This window comes from Canis lupus, chromosome 2 (genome assembly GCF_003254725.2).
Source record: "Canis lupus dingo isolate Sandy chromosome 2, ASM325472v2, whole genome shotgun sequence".
NCBI lineage: Eukaryota > Metazoa > Chordata > Mammalia > Carnivora > Canidae > Canis > Canis lupus.
Genome location: NC_064244.1, coordinates 33,636,322 through 33,652,876, shown reverse-complemented (window position 1 = coordinate 33,652,876; position 16,555 = coordinate 33,636,322). Strand labels below are relative to the sequence as shown.

The 16,555-nt window shown below is 53.1% G+C and overlaps 1 protein-coding gene and 1 long non-coding RNA gene across 10 annotated transcripts in view; one reads left to right on the top strand and one right to left on the bottom strand.

Annotated features, from left to right (window-relative positions):
• The window catches only part of PSD2 (pleckstrin and Sec7 domain containing 2), a 143,304-nt gene that overhangs the window by 36,379 nt on the left and 90,370 nt on the right, over nt 1-16,555 (bottom strand). Inside the window, exon 1 of one of the 9 annotated variants that reach the window (XM_025445244.3) lies at nt 12,535-12,883. The exons of 6 other annotated variants lie outside the window; for them this stretch is intronic. The gene's annotated coding sequence lies outside the window, so the exon portion shown is untranslated. Of the gene's footprint in view, nt 1-9,369; nt 9,508-12,145; nt 12,302-12,534; nt 12,884-16,555 lie in introns of those variants that run through there. 2 more of the 9 variants (XM_025445246.3, XM_049101705.1) reach the window with 2 other exon arrangements.
• On the top strand, nt 12,788-15,264 carry LOC112658926 (uncharacterized). Its single transcript, XR_003136040.3, has 4 exons — nt 12,788-13,070; nt 13,150-13,196; nt 13,371-13,575; nt 14,182-15,264. It is a non-coding gene; the product is annotated as an uncharacterized LOC112658926 (long non-coding RNA).

Genomic DNA, 16,555 nt, shown 5'->3' with positions numbered 1-16,555 from the left:
CCACCCTGGACCATCACCTAGAGTCAGCCTGCCTTAGCTGCCAGGCACCCAAAGTCCTGGCTTGGCAAGAACAGAGGAGGGAGCCTGGGGTTCTCCCCCTTAAGGGTGCCCCCGGAGCTTGCCCAGCCTTGAGGAGGGATGTCATGAAGCATTCTGGGGAGAGCACCGGAAGAGGAACTGGGCCCTGTTCTGCCCAACTCACTGTGTGACCCCATGTGGGTCCAGGTTGGGCCTCCTTGCCTCCCCTGCCAGACTACCCCCACTCCCTTCTGCACTGCTTTGGGTCTTTACCTCCTCTTAAAATGAGGAGATCCATTTTACCTGCCATCTCCACCCCTGCCCCCTTTTAAAACTGATCAAAACCAGCCCACATTTCTGAGAGGCTTCCTGCCTGATCTAATCCCAAATGAGAGGACAGGTGCAATGGGCTGCATTCTGGCTCCCCCCAACCTTCTCTCTTTCTCTCTGTCCCTGGCCCCACCCAGTGTAGGATATTTCTGCATCACTCCACCTCACCCATGACTTTTGTGACCAAGGATACAGACCAGCCCCTCCAAACAACTTCCTTCCTTCCTTTTTTGGGTCTCAGCTTCCCCTAAATCCCCCAGGCTCTTCTGAAGAAAGGGTCTGGAGGGTTCAGGAGAGTCTGGAGGAGAGGAACTGGTCAGCCTTCTGGGCTGCAGCAGAACAAGTTGCAAGCACAGCAATAAGAATTTAAGTGAGACCCATCCTACCTATTCTTGCTTGGTCTTAAGTGTTACCTGAGGGACTTGATAAAATAGATTATGAGGCCTTCCCCCAAAGCTCCTAAACCAGAGTCTACAGGGATCAGATATAGTAATCTGTTATTCTTTTTAAATGTTTGGGAAACAATGAGTTAGACTCCAAGAGGAACTTCCCATTTAGAGAAATGAGCCTGGATAGGAAGGTCAGTCTACCCTCTGGGGACTTCCAGGCCCTTGAGGGGAGATCTGCTAACACTGGACCACTTAAGATTCATTTAAACCTCAGTTTTCACATATGGAGAAAAGAGGGCAGGATAGACAGGGATCTGGGGCCTCAGTCCACCCACCCTGAGCATTAATCCTAGGGTTTTGAAGACTGCACGAGTATAAGATTTTACTTAAAAAACAACAAACAAAAACAAAACACAAGAAAACAATGACAACAAAAAACTTCTACAGATTAAAAAAAAATGTAAAGAACCAGTGAGAGAATATCTGGGCCTGGATCCTAGGACACCGGGGACCCCAAGGGGCTCAGCACTATGTGAGGGTTTCTTTCTGGTCTGCCCTAAATCCCTGCTGCTGCAGTTGCTATTTCAATCTGTTCCCTCCGGTTATGGACTCAGAGGGGGAAGAACAGGAGGTCATCTCCTCAATTGAGACTTCTTGGGGGTGGGGAGGAGCGTTTCTAAAGGAAAGAGGAGGGATGGGGATTTTTGGCTTGCTGCCTGAGTTCTAGTCCTCTGGCCTGATTTCTAGTCCAGGGAACTGGATGCCCATTGGATCTGGGGCACAGGACTCCAACCCAACTCCACCAGGGTGCCTCAAGCTCCCACACCCACACATGGAAGCCAAGCCTGGCAGGACGGAGTGCCTCCCCCTTTGGTCAGGGCTCCGTCTGAGGTTACAGTGAAGCCTGAGATTTGAAAGCATAAGCGGGGGGGGTCCCTGGGTGGCTCAGTGGTTTGGCGCCTGCCTTTGGCCCAGGGCGCCGTCCTGGAGTCCCAGGATCGAGTCCCACGTCGAGCTCCCAGCATGGAGCCTGCTTCTCCCTCTGCCTGTGTCTCTGCCCCTCTCTCTCTCTCTCTCTCTGTCTATCATGAATAAATAAAATTTTTTTTAAAATAATGAAAGCATAAGCGGTTTCCCCATATGCTCATTCTACACCAACCCCAAACCAAGGTTATGAACAAATCAAGGACATCTTGGGAGGCCCCGACCTCATCCCTCAACTTCCAGCAGCTGCCTCGGGCTGGCTCCAGCCTTACCTGCCCTGCCTTGTCGTCCTGCAGCTGAGAATGGAATAGAGGTTCTGCCAACACCGGGCACTGGGTAGTGTCCTCAGTTTCTGGGGGTGGGCAGACAAGGGGCAGCATTGAGCTCCACTCTGGGCAGGGGGCCCAGAGTCCTTGCCTGGGCTGAGGGCCAGATGAGCCCAGTAATAGCTGAGCCAGGACACCCCCTCTCTTTCTGATCCCAAAAGAGAGATGCATAAAGGGGGGCTTCAGGTCAGAGGTATGAAACAATACCCTAAAATTCCACTCTGAACCATCATGGGCCCTGAGATGTATCACTGTCTTTGGCCTTTATGAACCCATCTGCACAATGGGAGCATCACCTCTGCTCTCCTTCTCCAGGGTTGGTAGGAGAACTTGAGGTCATGAATGTAAAGAAAGCAGAAGTCCAAGGAAGAACAAACTGGTAGAGATCAAGGGAAAAGGCACCTAAGGTCTACTCTTTCTACCACTACATTTGACAAATGGGGATACTGAGGTACAGAACCAGGAAAGGCTGTGCCCAAGGTCACACAGTTGAGGAGCTGGCTCTAGAACTCAGGAACAGCTTCCTTCTGTACCTGGATGGACTGGAGGCACAGAATGAGGCCCCAGTTTCCCATGCCCTCTGTCAGGTCCTCCCATAAAATCAGGGGCTCAAATCTTCAACCAGGAGACTCTACCCAAAACAGTGACCCAGCCCCCTCCAGCCTTGGGGCAAGAGCAAGAGAGGAAGTACAGCTGGGCCACAGGGCACTGATCCTAAGAAGCCTACAAATGACAGGCTGGCACTGGTTAGATCCCCTGCATTCTCTCTCAGCATAAGCCAGGCCCTGCCCCATGCAGGGGCTCCTGCTACCCATTGCCCTTGAGAGGACCTTGGGCTCAGTGACATCTTTTTCAGCTCCAACTAAGGTACACCCGTGATGATAATGGAAAACTGGCAGGGCTAGGGCTAAATGCCAAACTAGTCACTTTCCGGGTGTCAGCTCTTTCAAGACAACTTTGTCCCCCTCCTCACTCTCCCCATGGCAGCTAGTATGAACTGGGAACACACAAATCACATTAACTTTCTCTCACTCATAACTGTCCAATAGGTCCCACTGCCCTTCGATGATAATTCATTCTCCTTAGCATGGCCTAAAAAGGCCTTGTCTAAGCTGGTTCACTGCCCTCTCCCCATCCCCCACCCCATCAGCCACAATGGCCTTCTTTCTGCTCCCTGAGCTCATTCCCACCTCAGGGCCTTTGCACCAGCTGTACCCTTGGCCTAGAATGCTCTTTCCCTAGATCTCTAAATGACTGCCTCTCCTGTCAGGGCTCAACTCCAATGCCGCCTCCTCAGAGAGGCCCTCTCTCACCACCCTGCACTCTCACACTCCTCCACCGAGCATCGGACCTGCTAAGCATCACTTAGCAGAACTGAAACTCCCTTTTCTATTTGCTTCCTTATTTCCTGCCCATCTCCCTCAGTAGGATGTCAGTTCAGGAGGGTGAGGGCTAGGTCACATTCACCATCTCCCCCAGAGCCCAACACCAAGCCTGGCAAACAGTGGGCACTGTTTTAAATATTTGATGAATAACCTGGGGATTATTATCATCATCACTGTTGTAGGCAGGAGCCAAGCAAGATTGAGGAAGATGCTTAGGGTTGCAAGGCTGGAAAGTGGCAAGGCTGAGATTCTGCTTGGAACGACATTGGATTGTCATAGAAGTACCTTGTATGGTGACTTCCATGCAGAGATCCAAGCCAGGGACTGTGGGAAGCCCAAGGAAAGGTCTGGAGAAGGGGGCCCAGCAAGGAGGGTTCCAGGACCCGATATGCTCTATTAGAGGGGAGAGGGCATGGGTACTGATGCCTGTGTGCATGTCTGTGAGCAAGTATATGGTGCAGGCATTTCTGGGCACATACAACATGCATGCATGCACATGCACACACAAAGGGAGCTGGGCAGCCACTCATGAGGCAGACCCCTAGGTGATGGAGTAGAGATGAGGAGCCTACAGGCCAAGGGGCAAGGTTCAGGCCAGATAGCCCGACATCAGTGAGGCGCTGGGATTAAAATCATTCTGCTTCAGAAGAAGCCAGGAGCAAGAAAGGGACAACTCAGTGCTCCACTGGGGAAGATAGGCACCCCCAGTCACCACAGCCACACCCGGTAGCATCAGATGGCCAGGTGGGTTTGGGAGGAGATGGGGGAATACAGGTCCACGTGGTGGAAATGGGGACACAGGATGCAGAGCTGAGATGGTGCTGGGTACTACCCAGGACAGGCAAAATCTAAGAGCCTGTGGGATGTCCAAGGGGGGGGCAGTGGGATCAGAGAAAAATCATTCTGGGTGTCATTATAGAGGCAAATCTGAGACTTGGGTTTAGCTTCCAATGTGCTAGCAGAGTTTGGACAAATGAAGCCCCTCTCTGGCCTCATTTCCCCATATCATATATGTTCGAGATTTCTAACTATTTCCAAGTCTTAGACTTTGGGCCTTTGATGGCGCTGCGGATCCCACCCAGACTCTCACATATGTGCACAACATTTTGAGTATTTTTGATAGGCTCAGGGACCCCTAAAGCCCATCCATATGCCTTGGGCATGAACTCCACAAATGGGACAGTCTTCAAAAGACCTCCCATGTCTGACACTGGACACTCGCAGAGAGTTCCATAAGGGCTTCTTGCAAGACAAAGAAAATGCTGGAAGCCTTTCATGGTCAGAGCTATTCCCTGCCCCTTGGGAGCCCATTCTGGACACCCTTGTCAATCCCACTGCCCTTCCCCAAATTCCTACTATGCAGACTTCCTTAGCACATGGGCTGGGATTATGACACACACATACACATACACAAATAGTTAAATAAGATGATCAGTGAAAAGAGCTGGCATGTAGTGAGTGCTCAGAATAGACTTGGGCCAGGTATACCCCACACCATTCGCAGGGCCCAGGTTAGGTTCCAGGACACTCCAGGAAAGTGCCAGACCACTGACATCAAGGACAGCAGGAAGTTCACAGGCAGACCCCTCGGTGGGACCCCGGCCCCCCATGCTCTCCATGCTCCCCCAAAGTCTATGCCAGCCAAGGAGCCTCGAGGTCAGAGCTCTAAGCACTGTCTCTAGGCTTAGACCAGTCGGGGTGCGTGTCTGCCTCTTCAATGTCCCCAACTACTCAGGGCAAAGGGTGTAACTGGGAGAATATGAAGGGGTTGTCTACCCAGGAGCCTTGGGAACTTCCCTGCCTCCATTCCCCAAGGTGACCCTAATCCCACCAAACCCACTTGGTCTTCCCAACTTGGAGCACCTCATACAGCAACCAGTGCCTCAAACTGGAGTCCAGGACAGTGAGTCAGGGTCCTAACTGTACAGTCAGAGAGGCTTGCCTTCATATCCCAGCTCTGCTACTCACCAGTTGTGTCACCTCAAGAAAGTTGCCTAAAGTTGGACTGAAGGAAGTGGTGTGGATGCAGTGCTCAGCCCAGAGCTGGGCACAGTGCTCAGGGAAGGGCAGCAGCTCTTGCTTCCCAGAACCCTTCTCAGGCCTGCAGGGGGAAGGGCTGGCTGCCACACTGGGGATGGAATGCACAGGAGAGAAGCACAGGACATTCAGTGGGCCCTGCAGACATTTGTCCATGGCAGGCTGTCAAGTGGCTTCTGAGGCAAGGGCTTCAGGGGCCCAGCCTGAGGATAGAAGAAGGAGAAAGGCACCCTTGGGGCCCAGAAGGTGGGCCAGAGAGAGTGCCCTACCCTTTCCTGAGGCAGATGGGGACCCTAACAGTCCTGACCCCACCAACACTCCCACTCCCACCGCAGGTCAGTCTCCCTCCTAGTTTCCATCTCAAGGGAGAAGAGAAACACTAGTTACAGGACAAGGGCCAGGGCCCTGGGCTTCCCTTCAAAAGTTCCTGAAGGCCCAAGCCCTTCAGGTGGTACCAAACCAGAGGCTAGTATGGAGCCCAGCATCACGCCGCTTTCTTATGCTCAGTTTGGCCCTTGGGGAACCAAGCTTTGCCTTGGGTCATAGGCATCTGGAAGGCCTTCTCTTTCTCACGGTTGAGGAGACAGAGGTCCCCAGGGCTGGGTGCATATTTGCATCTTCTCTGCATGTACTCTTCAGCCTGCTGGGACTTTCAGGGCCCCTGGGCCCAATTCTGCAAAGGTCATTCCTTGACATCTTCTGACTTGATTCTCTCCCTACCCCCCAGCACTTGGCACCTTCCTTTGCTTAGTATTTGCATACATGGGCATGCTGGTTTGGAGGGCTTTCAACACTGCTGAAACTCCTGTCTGCTGTCAAATCCCAAATCATGTTTATAGCTGGGGACTCTACCTCCAGCTGACTTCCCTACAGGGAAGCTATCTGGAACCACAAGGGAGTAGGCTGTTCTGGTTAAGTGACCATCCATTTCTCTGTCTTCCTGGAGCTTCATATGGTACCTGGGACTCATTCTGCTTCTTGAGCCCCATTTGACTCATGAGCTACCCTCCAGTCTGGCTCAACAGTCAAGAGAGACAAACCAAGAAATTTAATCCTCCCTTCTGCCCAAGTTTTACTTATCCCCTACTCCCAAGATCTTCACCTTCTCTGCCCCCGAACCCCCAAAACCCCTCTACCTTTCTGCATCCTCCCCTCTGACCTTTCCCCCAACCCCTCTCCAACCTCTTGATGCCATTGCTCTACTTAACCCCACCTCTGCAGGGTACTCCCTCATCCCCTTACTCCCCTCTCCCCCTGCTCACTCTTGTCTCTGCTTTAGGACTTCAGCAAAGGGTTGTGGTCTCCTTGAGGCTGGACAAAGCCAGCATGTGTGAGATAGGCTATAGTGAGCCATCCCCCTATTGCTACCCTGTCCCCATCTTTGAGGGAGTCCCTCCTAATCAGCCATAGCCCACTGACAGAAGATCTGGTGCCTGGTAAAAGCCTCATCCCTTGATGCACAGTATGCAGGGTAGGAGAGAAAGAGAGGAGTCAGGAATGACAACAGCATTTGGGCCCTGAGCACCTGGAAGGATGGAGCTGGCATTCCTGAGATGGGAAAAACCAGGTGGACCAGGTCTGGGGAGGAAGATCGGGAGCTCAGCTTTGGAAAAGTTGAGTTTGAAGTGTCTAGTAAGGCATGACAGTTGAGATGCTATAAAAAAGCTATTGAAGGGCAGCCAGGGTGGCTCAGCGGTTTAGCACTGCCTTCAGCCCAGGGCCTGATCCTGGAGACCCAGGATCGAGTCCCACATTGGGCTCCTGCATGGAGCCTGCTTCTCCCTCTGCCTCTCTCTCTCCCTGTGTCTCGAATGAATAAATAAATAAATAAAAATCTCTAAAAAAAAAAAAAAAAAAGATACTGAAGCTCAGGACAGAGTTCAAAATTGGGGGTATAAATGTGGAAACTGACAGCATATAAGTAGGTGTACTTAAGCCAGAGGACTGGACAAGATGGGCACAGTAGTGAACGCAGTTGAGGAGGGCCAGCTGTACAAGGGCCGAGTCCTGGGACCAATGTTCAGAGATGGAGACAGGATGTGGATGGGGGCAGAAGAACACTGAGTAGGATCAACCACAAGGCCAGAGGAAAACAGAAGATGTCCTGCAAAGAGAGTATTTCAAAAATTGGGAGAAAATGAAGGTGTCAGGTGCTTCAGATGAGGACTGAGACTTGGCCCCTGAGTGTAGTAGCATGGAGGCCAGTGGGGACCTTGAGAAGAGCTGTTGGTGGAAGGGGGTGAAAGCCCAGCTGGAGTGCAGTCAAGAGAGAGGGGTAGAAGAGGACCAGGAGATGAGTCCAGACAACCCTTCTGGGGAGTTTTGCTATGAAGCAGAGCAGAGACTCAGTGGTAGCTAGATGGAGAACATAGGAGAGCCATCTTGTAAGACAGAAGCAATAGCAAGTATCTGCTGGTGGAACAATCTAAGTACAAGAGGAACTTATAAAGCAGGAGGGAACTAGCTAGAGCAACAGCTTCAAGCAGACCTAAAGGGACAGGATCTAGTGCACAAGTAGAGGGGTAGACTTAACCAGGAACAGGAACACTTCACCCCCAGCAACAGGAGAGAGGCAGAGCCGCAGGTGCTGGTAGATGGGTGAATGTAACACTGGGAATCTGAGAAAAGTCCTGACTGCTTCTATTTTCTCAAAAAAGTAGCAAGCAGTATTATCAGCTGAGACGCAGTGGGAAAGAGGGGCAAGGAACAAGGGTAGAAGACAAAGTGTGAACTAGCCAGTAGGGGAAAAAGAGATGGGACTCAGGACCCATGGTGGGGATGCAGGAGAGTACTAAGGACCCACATGAAGTTCACAGTTTTGAAGTTCAAGTGAGACCAATCAGGGTGGTGGTTTTGCTTAGCCCCATTCAGCTGCACAGGTACAGATGTGTGGGCTAGGTATTGTATCTAACCAGGGTCAGGTTTCCCCAAGCAAGTATGAAGAAGCAAATGAGGAAAGGGAGTTGGGTGTCTGCAAAGGAAGGATTATCCTGTTTTTTTTTTTTATAGTGATTTTTTTTAAGATTTTATTTATTTATTCATGAGAGACACAGAGAGAGAGAGAGAGAGAGAGAGAGAGAGGCAGAGGCACAGGCAGAGGGAGAAGCAGGCTCCATGCAGGGAGCCCGATGTGGGACTTGATCCAGGGTCTCCAGAATCAGGCCCTGGGCTGAAGGCGGCGCTAAACCACTGAGCCACCTGGGCTGCCCCTATCCTGGGTTTTATAGTGGTCCCCAGCCCATGCTCACACTCCCTGCCCTGCTAGTGCCTGAAAGTTCACCACCTGTTCCCTGCTTTAAGTCACGAGTGGCCTTCCCTCTGCCCTCATCCCAAAGTGAACTTCTGAGAGGATGGCCACAGGTGGCCACTAACACCTGAGAAACGAGCTTCCTGCACACTGTTCCTCTAACCTGGAAAGTAACATGGATCTCACACACTCAAAACTGCATTCTCCATCACCCTTCCCAGGCCATTGCAAGATATCTCCCCACCTCTAGTTGGACACCAGTGCCTATCCATTCTGCCTCTTCCATCTTTATCCTCCTCTCCACCTGCCACCTACCACATCCTGGTGCCAGCAGGGCCACCACACCACTGACTCCATCTCCACTGTGCCTTCATTCCCTCTGCATGCCATATGTAGCAGCCCCAAATCCAGTGCCTGGCCTCTTGTATTGTGTCACATCATGGCAGCTGACCAATCCTTGTCCACCACACTGGCCCTCCATCCATCCTCCACAGCACACCATTTCCAACACACACACCTGTCCCATTACTCTCACCTCCAAGATCCTTGGTGGCTCCTAGTATCTTTGGAAAAGGGGCCAGTTCATCAGCCCATAGTCTGGGCCCTGCCCCCTTTCTTCCCATCTTGCCTCCCTCCATCCCCTCTATGCTTACTACTTTCTAACCCCAGGTGTGCCTCTCCCTACACCACCCCTGAGGTTGGGAGTTCCTTGAAGGCCTCATCAATGTCTGCTGAATCACCCTTCTCCAGTGTGTGGTCTCAGGTACGAGTTCAGTCAGTTTTGCTGACCTGGGCCATGTAGATGAAACTCTAGAAGTGGAAAGAGAAAGGAAGGGGGTGAAACAAAGGGATTCCTTAGCCACATGACCTAACTTGGCTGACTACCTACTATAGGACAAGCTGAGGACATCTGCCTCCTAATAAGAAACACTGAGAAGGAGGCAAACATTAGCTACAGGATATTCCGGCCAAAAAATGTTTAAGGTGGGTCTACTCATGAGCAAGCAACAAAACAAATTCGAAACGCAGGACATTCTACAGGAAGACTGACCAAGGCTCTTTAAAATTGACAATGTTATGAAAGATTAAAAAAAAAAAAAAAAGCAGGGCAACTGTTCCAGATTAAAGGAGACTAAGGAGACATAACTAAATGTGATGTGTGATCCTTGATCAAAATTGTTTTTAAAACAGCTATAAGGGATATCACTGATACACCTAGAGAAATTTGAATATTGATTACATACTAGGTTAAACTGTCATTGTTAAACTTCTTGAGTATGACAATATATAGTCATTATGTAGAAAAATGTCCTCGTCTCAGAAAATTCATGCTGAATTATTCAGAGATAAGTGTCATAATGTCTGCAACTATTTTCAAAAGGTTCAGAGAGACCAAAACAAATGTGGGTAAAATGTCAATAATTGGCAAATCTAGGTCTCTGGGTGAAGGGTATATAGGTGGGTGTTCATTGTGGTATATAGGTGGTGTTCATTGTACTGCCAGGTGTGACAAGACAAAAAGTTAGTGGGGAGAAGAGTTGAGGGAGACACTCCAAAGAGGGGAGCTCAAGGCCCTGCTTGCCCGGGGAAGGAGGGAAGCAGTCCTGCTCTCCAACAGGCCACAGCTGGATGCTTGAGTCAGTCGGGGTCAGGCAGGCACAGCCCTGGGGTGGCTCACCACCTAAAAAGGATCAGATCCCAGGGAGGACTTACCTGGGAGCGAACCCACTTAGGACAAGGGTTCTGCAGAAAGCAGCCAGGTCCCCGGAAGGCCACTCCACCCTACCTCTGCCTGAGCTATGGCAAGAAGCCAGGTCCAGCCCAAGCTCACCGCTCCCTCCAAACACCCCTCAAGGGGCGACAGTCTGAGTGTGTGAGGAGCCAGGCTAAATATGGAGCCCCAGACATAAGATGCCGCTCAAAACAGATTTTCCTGGAAAAGACCATCTGGCAGAGGATGTCTAGAACATCTTCTGTCACGGGAGGCAGTGTCATTTTCCTGCAAGCAAAACGTCCTGAATGGGAATGCCTCCATCCCACCTCTCTAGGAGATCCTAGCTCAGTGCCTCGGTTTCCCCCAAGGTTACTCCCTTGCTCCAGATGGAAAGGCACGCAATCACCTCCCTCCTAACTTGCATCTCAGGGAAGAAGAGAATGAAACTGAGGACATAGGTCCAAGCAGCAAACAGCTCTGCCCAGGTACAAATCCTGACTCAACCACTTACCAAGTGACATGAAACAAGTAACTTCTCCCTGAGCCTCAGCATCCACCTCCACAAAACGGAAATAATAGTAGTATCTCCCTCTAAAGATGGTTGTGTGAGCTTACTTAGCCAGCGGTAGTACTTAATATATGGAAGCTCGATGAGGTAATGTTCACGTCCCCTGTCACCCTCCACCCCCGCCAGAGTCCCGCCTTCTCAGTCCTGTCGACATATTTCCCTATACACTGGGGAAGGGGGCTCTTGGGTGGGCAGGTCTCTCCTCCAGAGATAGGAGGTGAGTAGGGGAGCGCAGCTGGCCCATTTTACTGATTCAGAGATCCCAGGTCACAGAACTTAGAGCTTCCCTGGGAGGGACGGGACGGGGGTGGTAGAATGACTGTATTCATCCAGGGTTAGGGGTTGTTGGGCTTGGAGGTAGTCACAGTGCCTCTTACCCACTCTCCCTCAAACTACCTGCGTAACCCCCCATTAAGTAGCTCTTGTTTCCAGGGTCTGGAAGAAGGAGCTAGGGAACCTCCAAAAGTTCAAATGCCTCTCCCTAGACCCAAGCTACCCATCTGCCCTGGCCATCAGCCCTCCCCCTCCTCCCCATTCACCCACCCATCCAGCTCAGCCTGGCTTCTCCCGAGCTTGCCAGGAATTTCAGACCCCCTTCCACTGTGGCTAGTGTTTCTGTCCCTAGTTCCCTTCCAAGGTCCCCCCAGGATGGCCCCAAGACAAAAGGGTAGGCTGGGGCAGTGGCCCCCCCGGGGCCTGGATGGAGACAACGTCCCCAGTTCTGACTCAGGGAGTCCCCAGATCCACCAGGGACAGCAACAGTCAGAATACCTCCTCTTAGGAGGGAGCCAGCTGCGCAGGGTGGCCCCCACATCTGGATTCCCTGCCCCACCCCAGCCCCAGCAGGGGGCTCTAAGGACCCCTCCCTCCCTGCCGGTGGCCAGGCAGGCCGGCCATTATGTGCCTTCTCAGCCTTGCCCACTGTCTACCACGCCCCCGTGCAAGCCCCTGTTCCAGCAGCGGAGTCCAGAGCTGGGAAGGCCTGGCGGCCAAGCCAGGCTGTCAAAGTTAGGAAACTGGAAACAGAAATAAATCCTCAAAGCTGCTCCGTGGTAAAGGTAGCTGCCAGCAGGCCCCGGCAACCAACCCACACCCAGGTTCCCTGCCACCAAGCTGCCACTGGCACCCCATCAACACACACATGTACCTCAGATTATACAAAAGGGGGGATCAGGAGCAGAGCCCAGGAGGAAATCGGGCTGGCTGGCCCCAGCGGGCCCTGCAGGCTGGCCTGGGGTTCTCTGGTGGCGCCCCCACTCCCTGGCCCCGACCCGGCCATCCCAGGCTTCCTCTCACGGTCCCATCTCCATGACAACTGTATCCTTCGGATGCTCCGGCCGCCACGCAATTGATCTCAAAATGTAGCTTTGTTAGCAGACCCGGGCGGGCTTGGAGGGCGGAGGGCGGCGCCCTGCACTGTGTGCCCCCCACCCCCGCATCCCCTCCTGGCCCCCACCCCGACTTCGGGGACTAGAGGCGGGGCCCTGGTTCCCGGGGACTAGGTGGCCCCGCGGCCCCGCTCACCGCCCCACTCACCCGCTCCCAGTCCCAGGCGCCGGGTCCAGCCTCTCAGGGCGGCGGGGCCAGGCGGGGGCCTCCGCTGGGCCGACTCGGCCCGTCCCGCTCCGCCGCTGTCGGCTCCCCGCGCCCGCTTAGGTCCCTCCAGGTGTCAGAGCCGAGGCTGTGGGGAAGCTGAGCAGAGGTGGGGGGGACGGAAGGCAGGAGGGAGGGGGAAGGAGGGAGGGAGGGAGGGAAGGGCGGGGGACTGCAGGCGGGCGATAGAGGGACCGGCGGAGGCGAGGCGGCCACCGCGGCCACCCTAGAGGGCCCGCCCGCCACGCCTCCGCTCCCAGGTCCCCGCTGTGAGCCCAGACCCGCCGCCGAGGCTCCGGCCAGCCGCTTCCTGCACAGCCCGGCGCCCGGCCCTTTAAGAAAGTGGGGGAGGGGAGCGCCACGAGGTTCCGCCCCCTTCCTCGCCCAGCCGGGCCGCTGCTGTCCTCTCACCCGGGTCAGACCCAGCCACCGCCCCCCGCGGCAGGACCCTCAGTCTCACACCCTGAGTCCACCTCCAGGTAAAGGAGGGAACAGGTCCTTGCCCTGCTCTAAAGGTCTGTTCCTCCACTAACTCTTTGCCCTCCTCTCCCCACACAGAGACCTGCCCAGATGGTGGGGGACAAGAGGGACCATCTCAGAGATCGGTAAACAGAGCCTGCCCTACCTATCTACCTACCTACCTACCTAGCGAGACAGAGGGACAGACAGACCTGGGGTATGGGAAGAGCAGGGGACTCAGGACAGAGGTTCAGACAAAGGAGACACCCTGTGGGAGGAAGAGGGGAAGGGTGGGTCTAATCAAGAATGCACATCCCCAGTGCCAGGTCAGGGGGAGGCTGCCTAGGAAGAGAGATAAAGATGCTGTGAGCTGTGAAAACCATCTCCCAAGGGACCTGCGATGGTGGTCACCACCTTAAAGACCTACCCCCCAAGGACCCTAGCTCTGAAGAAGGGTGACAGTAATGTATCCTAAACTTCCTAGCTGTGCAGCTCCTGCAGGGCAAAATTCCACCCCTCAGACAGGTGAGAATGGGCACCCTGTGGGTGGGACCCATAGGGATCTACAGAAGCCAGAAGCTGGGGGAACAGCAGAGAGTGAACAGGTCCAGTTCTGCTAAAAAGGGAGAGCAGGGTAGAGTCAGCCCTACCTCCTTCCCACCTCCAAATCTTTGTAGGTGCTCCACCCTCCGCTTGGTCAGGCCTTGATCCTGCCATGCTTAATGAACTCCTACTCGGTCCTCAAATCCCTGCTTAAATGCCCCTTCCTCCAAGAAGCTTTCTCTGACCTTCTTTCTTACTATAAAGACACACACACACACACACACACACACACACACACACACACACACAGAGTTAGGGGCCCTCTTCCTAGGAAGCAGAGGGTGAGAGGATTTGCTGAACTATTAGAGGTATCTAAACTGTGCAGGATGGACTAATTAAAGATGCAAGGTCTGAGCCATGATTAGTCTCCTCCCTGTTCAAGCTGGGCCACAGCTGAAGCTGGGGTTTCATCAACCATGGTGACACTTTAATTGTTAACTGTACATCCACCATATGCCAGAGTCCATGTTACATGCCTTCCATGTGTTATATTTAACCCTCATAACAATCCTAAAGTCTATTTTACAGATGAGAAAACTGAGGCCCAAGAGCACAGCTGGGCAGTTGAGACAGCACTCAGGCCACACCCCTGTATTGCCCATCAAACCTGGGGATTGTCCCACAGAGCCCAGAAACAAGGAGGCCACTCTACTACAAGTGCCCAGGACCTTCTTGGAGGGCACAGAGGAAACATGGCTTCCCTGCTGTCCTACCCTCTAACCTTCTGCTGTCTGCTACCTGTAGGCAGGGATGGTTGGCAACCAACAGGAGCTGTGGGCAAAGGAGAGGTGACAAGCCTTTGCTTCCACATTCCCCATGCTCAGGACCCAGGACCTCAAGTCACAGCTGAACAACCTTTCTGAGCCTCGACCTCCTCAACAACCCAATAAGGATGGTAATAGCCTCTCTCCCGCAGGGCTGGGGTGCGATGAAAGGAGCTGATGTGCTCAGGGCCTACCCACCCAAGAAGACCCTAGTACCCAGCTGCACCCAACAGGCTGTGGTTATCCCAGCTGTAATGAGGACTTACTCATGGAATGGATTATTTACCCTCTGTCCACCTAGATGAACTGTGAGCCCCCTGAAGGCAAGGTCTTTCTTGTTCACAACGGATGCCCAGGACCTAACACACTTAATAAATCCATGCAGAAGGAAAGACGAGACAGAGGGAGGGAGATACAGCTGTCTCTCCACTTAATCTGGCAGCCAGAACCTAGTCCCTGGCCTGGCACTGATCCCCATTATTGGCAGCTCTGGGAGCCTGTTGCACTGGGCATGAGCTAGCCAGGGCCTGAGGCCTGGGTTCTAATCTAACTGCCACTTCCCGGTGGTGCCACCACAAGCAGCTGTATCCCCTCCCTGAATCTCCCTTACCCATGTAAAGTGGCAGTAGCTCAAAGGGCTTGTCACAAGGCTACAGGTGGTCTCTGTGTGCCAGAGCGCTTTGGGCCACTAGACACAGGACAGAGTCACTGTCGTTATTCTGTGTAGCTACTTTTGCCTCTTGAAAGAATACAGGGTCAGCATCTGCCAGCAGCCACAATGTGCTACATTCTTCAGCATCTCTCCAAGGAAAAAAGAATCAGCAACTTCTGTGCCTTCCTCCAAAAGATTTCCCTTCCCCTCCCCCACCTCCCCACCTCCCCCCCCCAACACACACACACACACACACACACACACACACACACACACACACGCACGGCACCCACCTGAAGGTGAGTCTCAGGAAGGCAGGTGCTGGGGCCCGGTTCCCAGCCTACCTCACCCAGCACAGTCCCTGCCATGGTGAGGCCCTTACCTGACCTCCTGCCTCCCCAGACCCAAGCAGGGCCCCCTCCTCTTCCTCAGCCTGAGGAGTGTGACATCCAGGGAGGAGAGGGGCCAGGGCCTAAGACCCATCACCCAGAGGAAGGCACGTAGATCCCAAGAAGGCTTCGCCCAGTTAGCAGCTGAAACACCTAATGCTCCCATCTTCCAGCTGGTGGACTGAGGCCAGGGTAAGGAGGCTGTGGAAGGATGCCCCAGGCCAATCCCGAAGTACTCAGTGATCACCTAGTGTGTACCCAGCCATGCTCCAACCCTGCCCTTACCCCTTCACCCCCAACATAAAGGCCCCAACCCATGTGTCCAGTGTCCTCTCCTGACAACTCACACTTCAAATGTGATGTTCCAGGACCCCACCCACCCTTATACACCCCAACTATCCCTAATAACCTCACTCGACTTATGCTGGTCCTCTGCCTAGGATGCCTTCTCTTCACTCACTCTTGCTAATTCCTCTCAACCCCTAGCCCCCTCCAGCTATTGTGCCATTTCTTTTTCCCCATTATAGCAAATCTTGAAAAAAATTGTCCATACTCTCCAATTTCTCTCCCATTCTCTCTTGAACTCACTCCAACCTGACTCTCATTCCTTTACCCACACTTATTCAACTGACACTGCTCATCAAGGTCAGCGACAGAGATAATGAGTACAGATGTACAGACTGGGCACTGCATAAAGGCACCTGGAGCACACATGGAATGAAGAAGGTACTGAAATCCAGCTTGCTGCCCCCTCAGCATGCTGTGCCTGGTTCAAGGCTACACCAGGCTGGGGAGAGGGATGTATTCCATTACACTGAGGTATCTCCCTTCTGTGTGCCTGCACAATGGGTTGACCTAGAGGAGCTGCCTCTCTCCTATTTGTGCAAAGGGACTAGATAGACTGACAGGAGCCTGGTCCCTAGTGACCATTATGATGTCAAACCCAAAAGTCAATTCTCACACTTAATCTCACTTACTGGCAGCATATGACACACGTGATCACCTTCCTCCTTGAAGCAGTTCCTCCTGTTGGCTTCCAGGACTCACACTGCCCTCCTACATCCCTGGCTGCACCTTCCCACCCTGCCGCCCCCTTT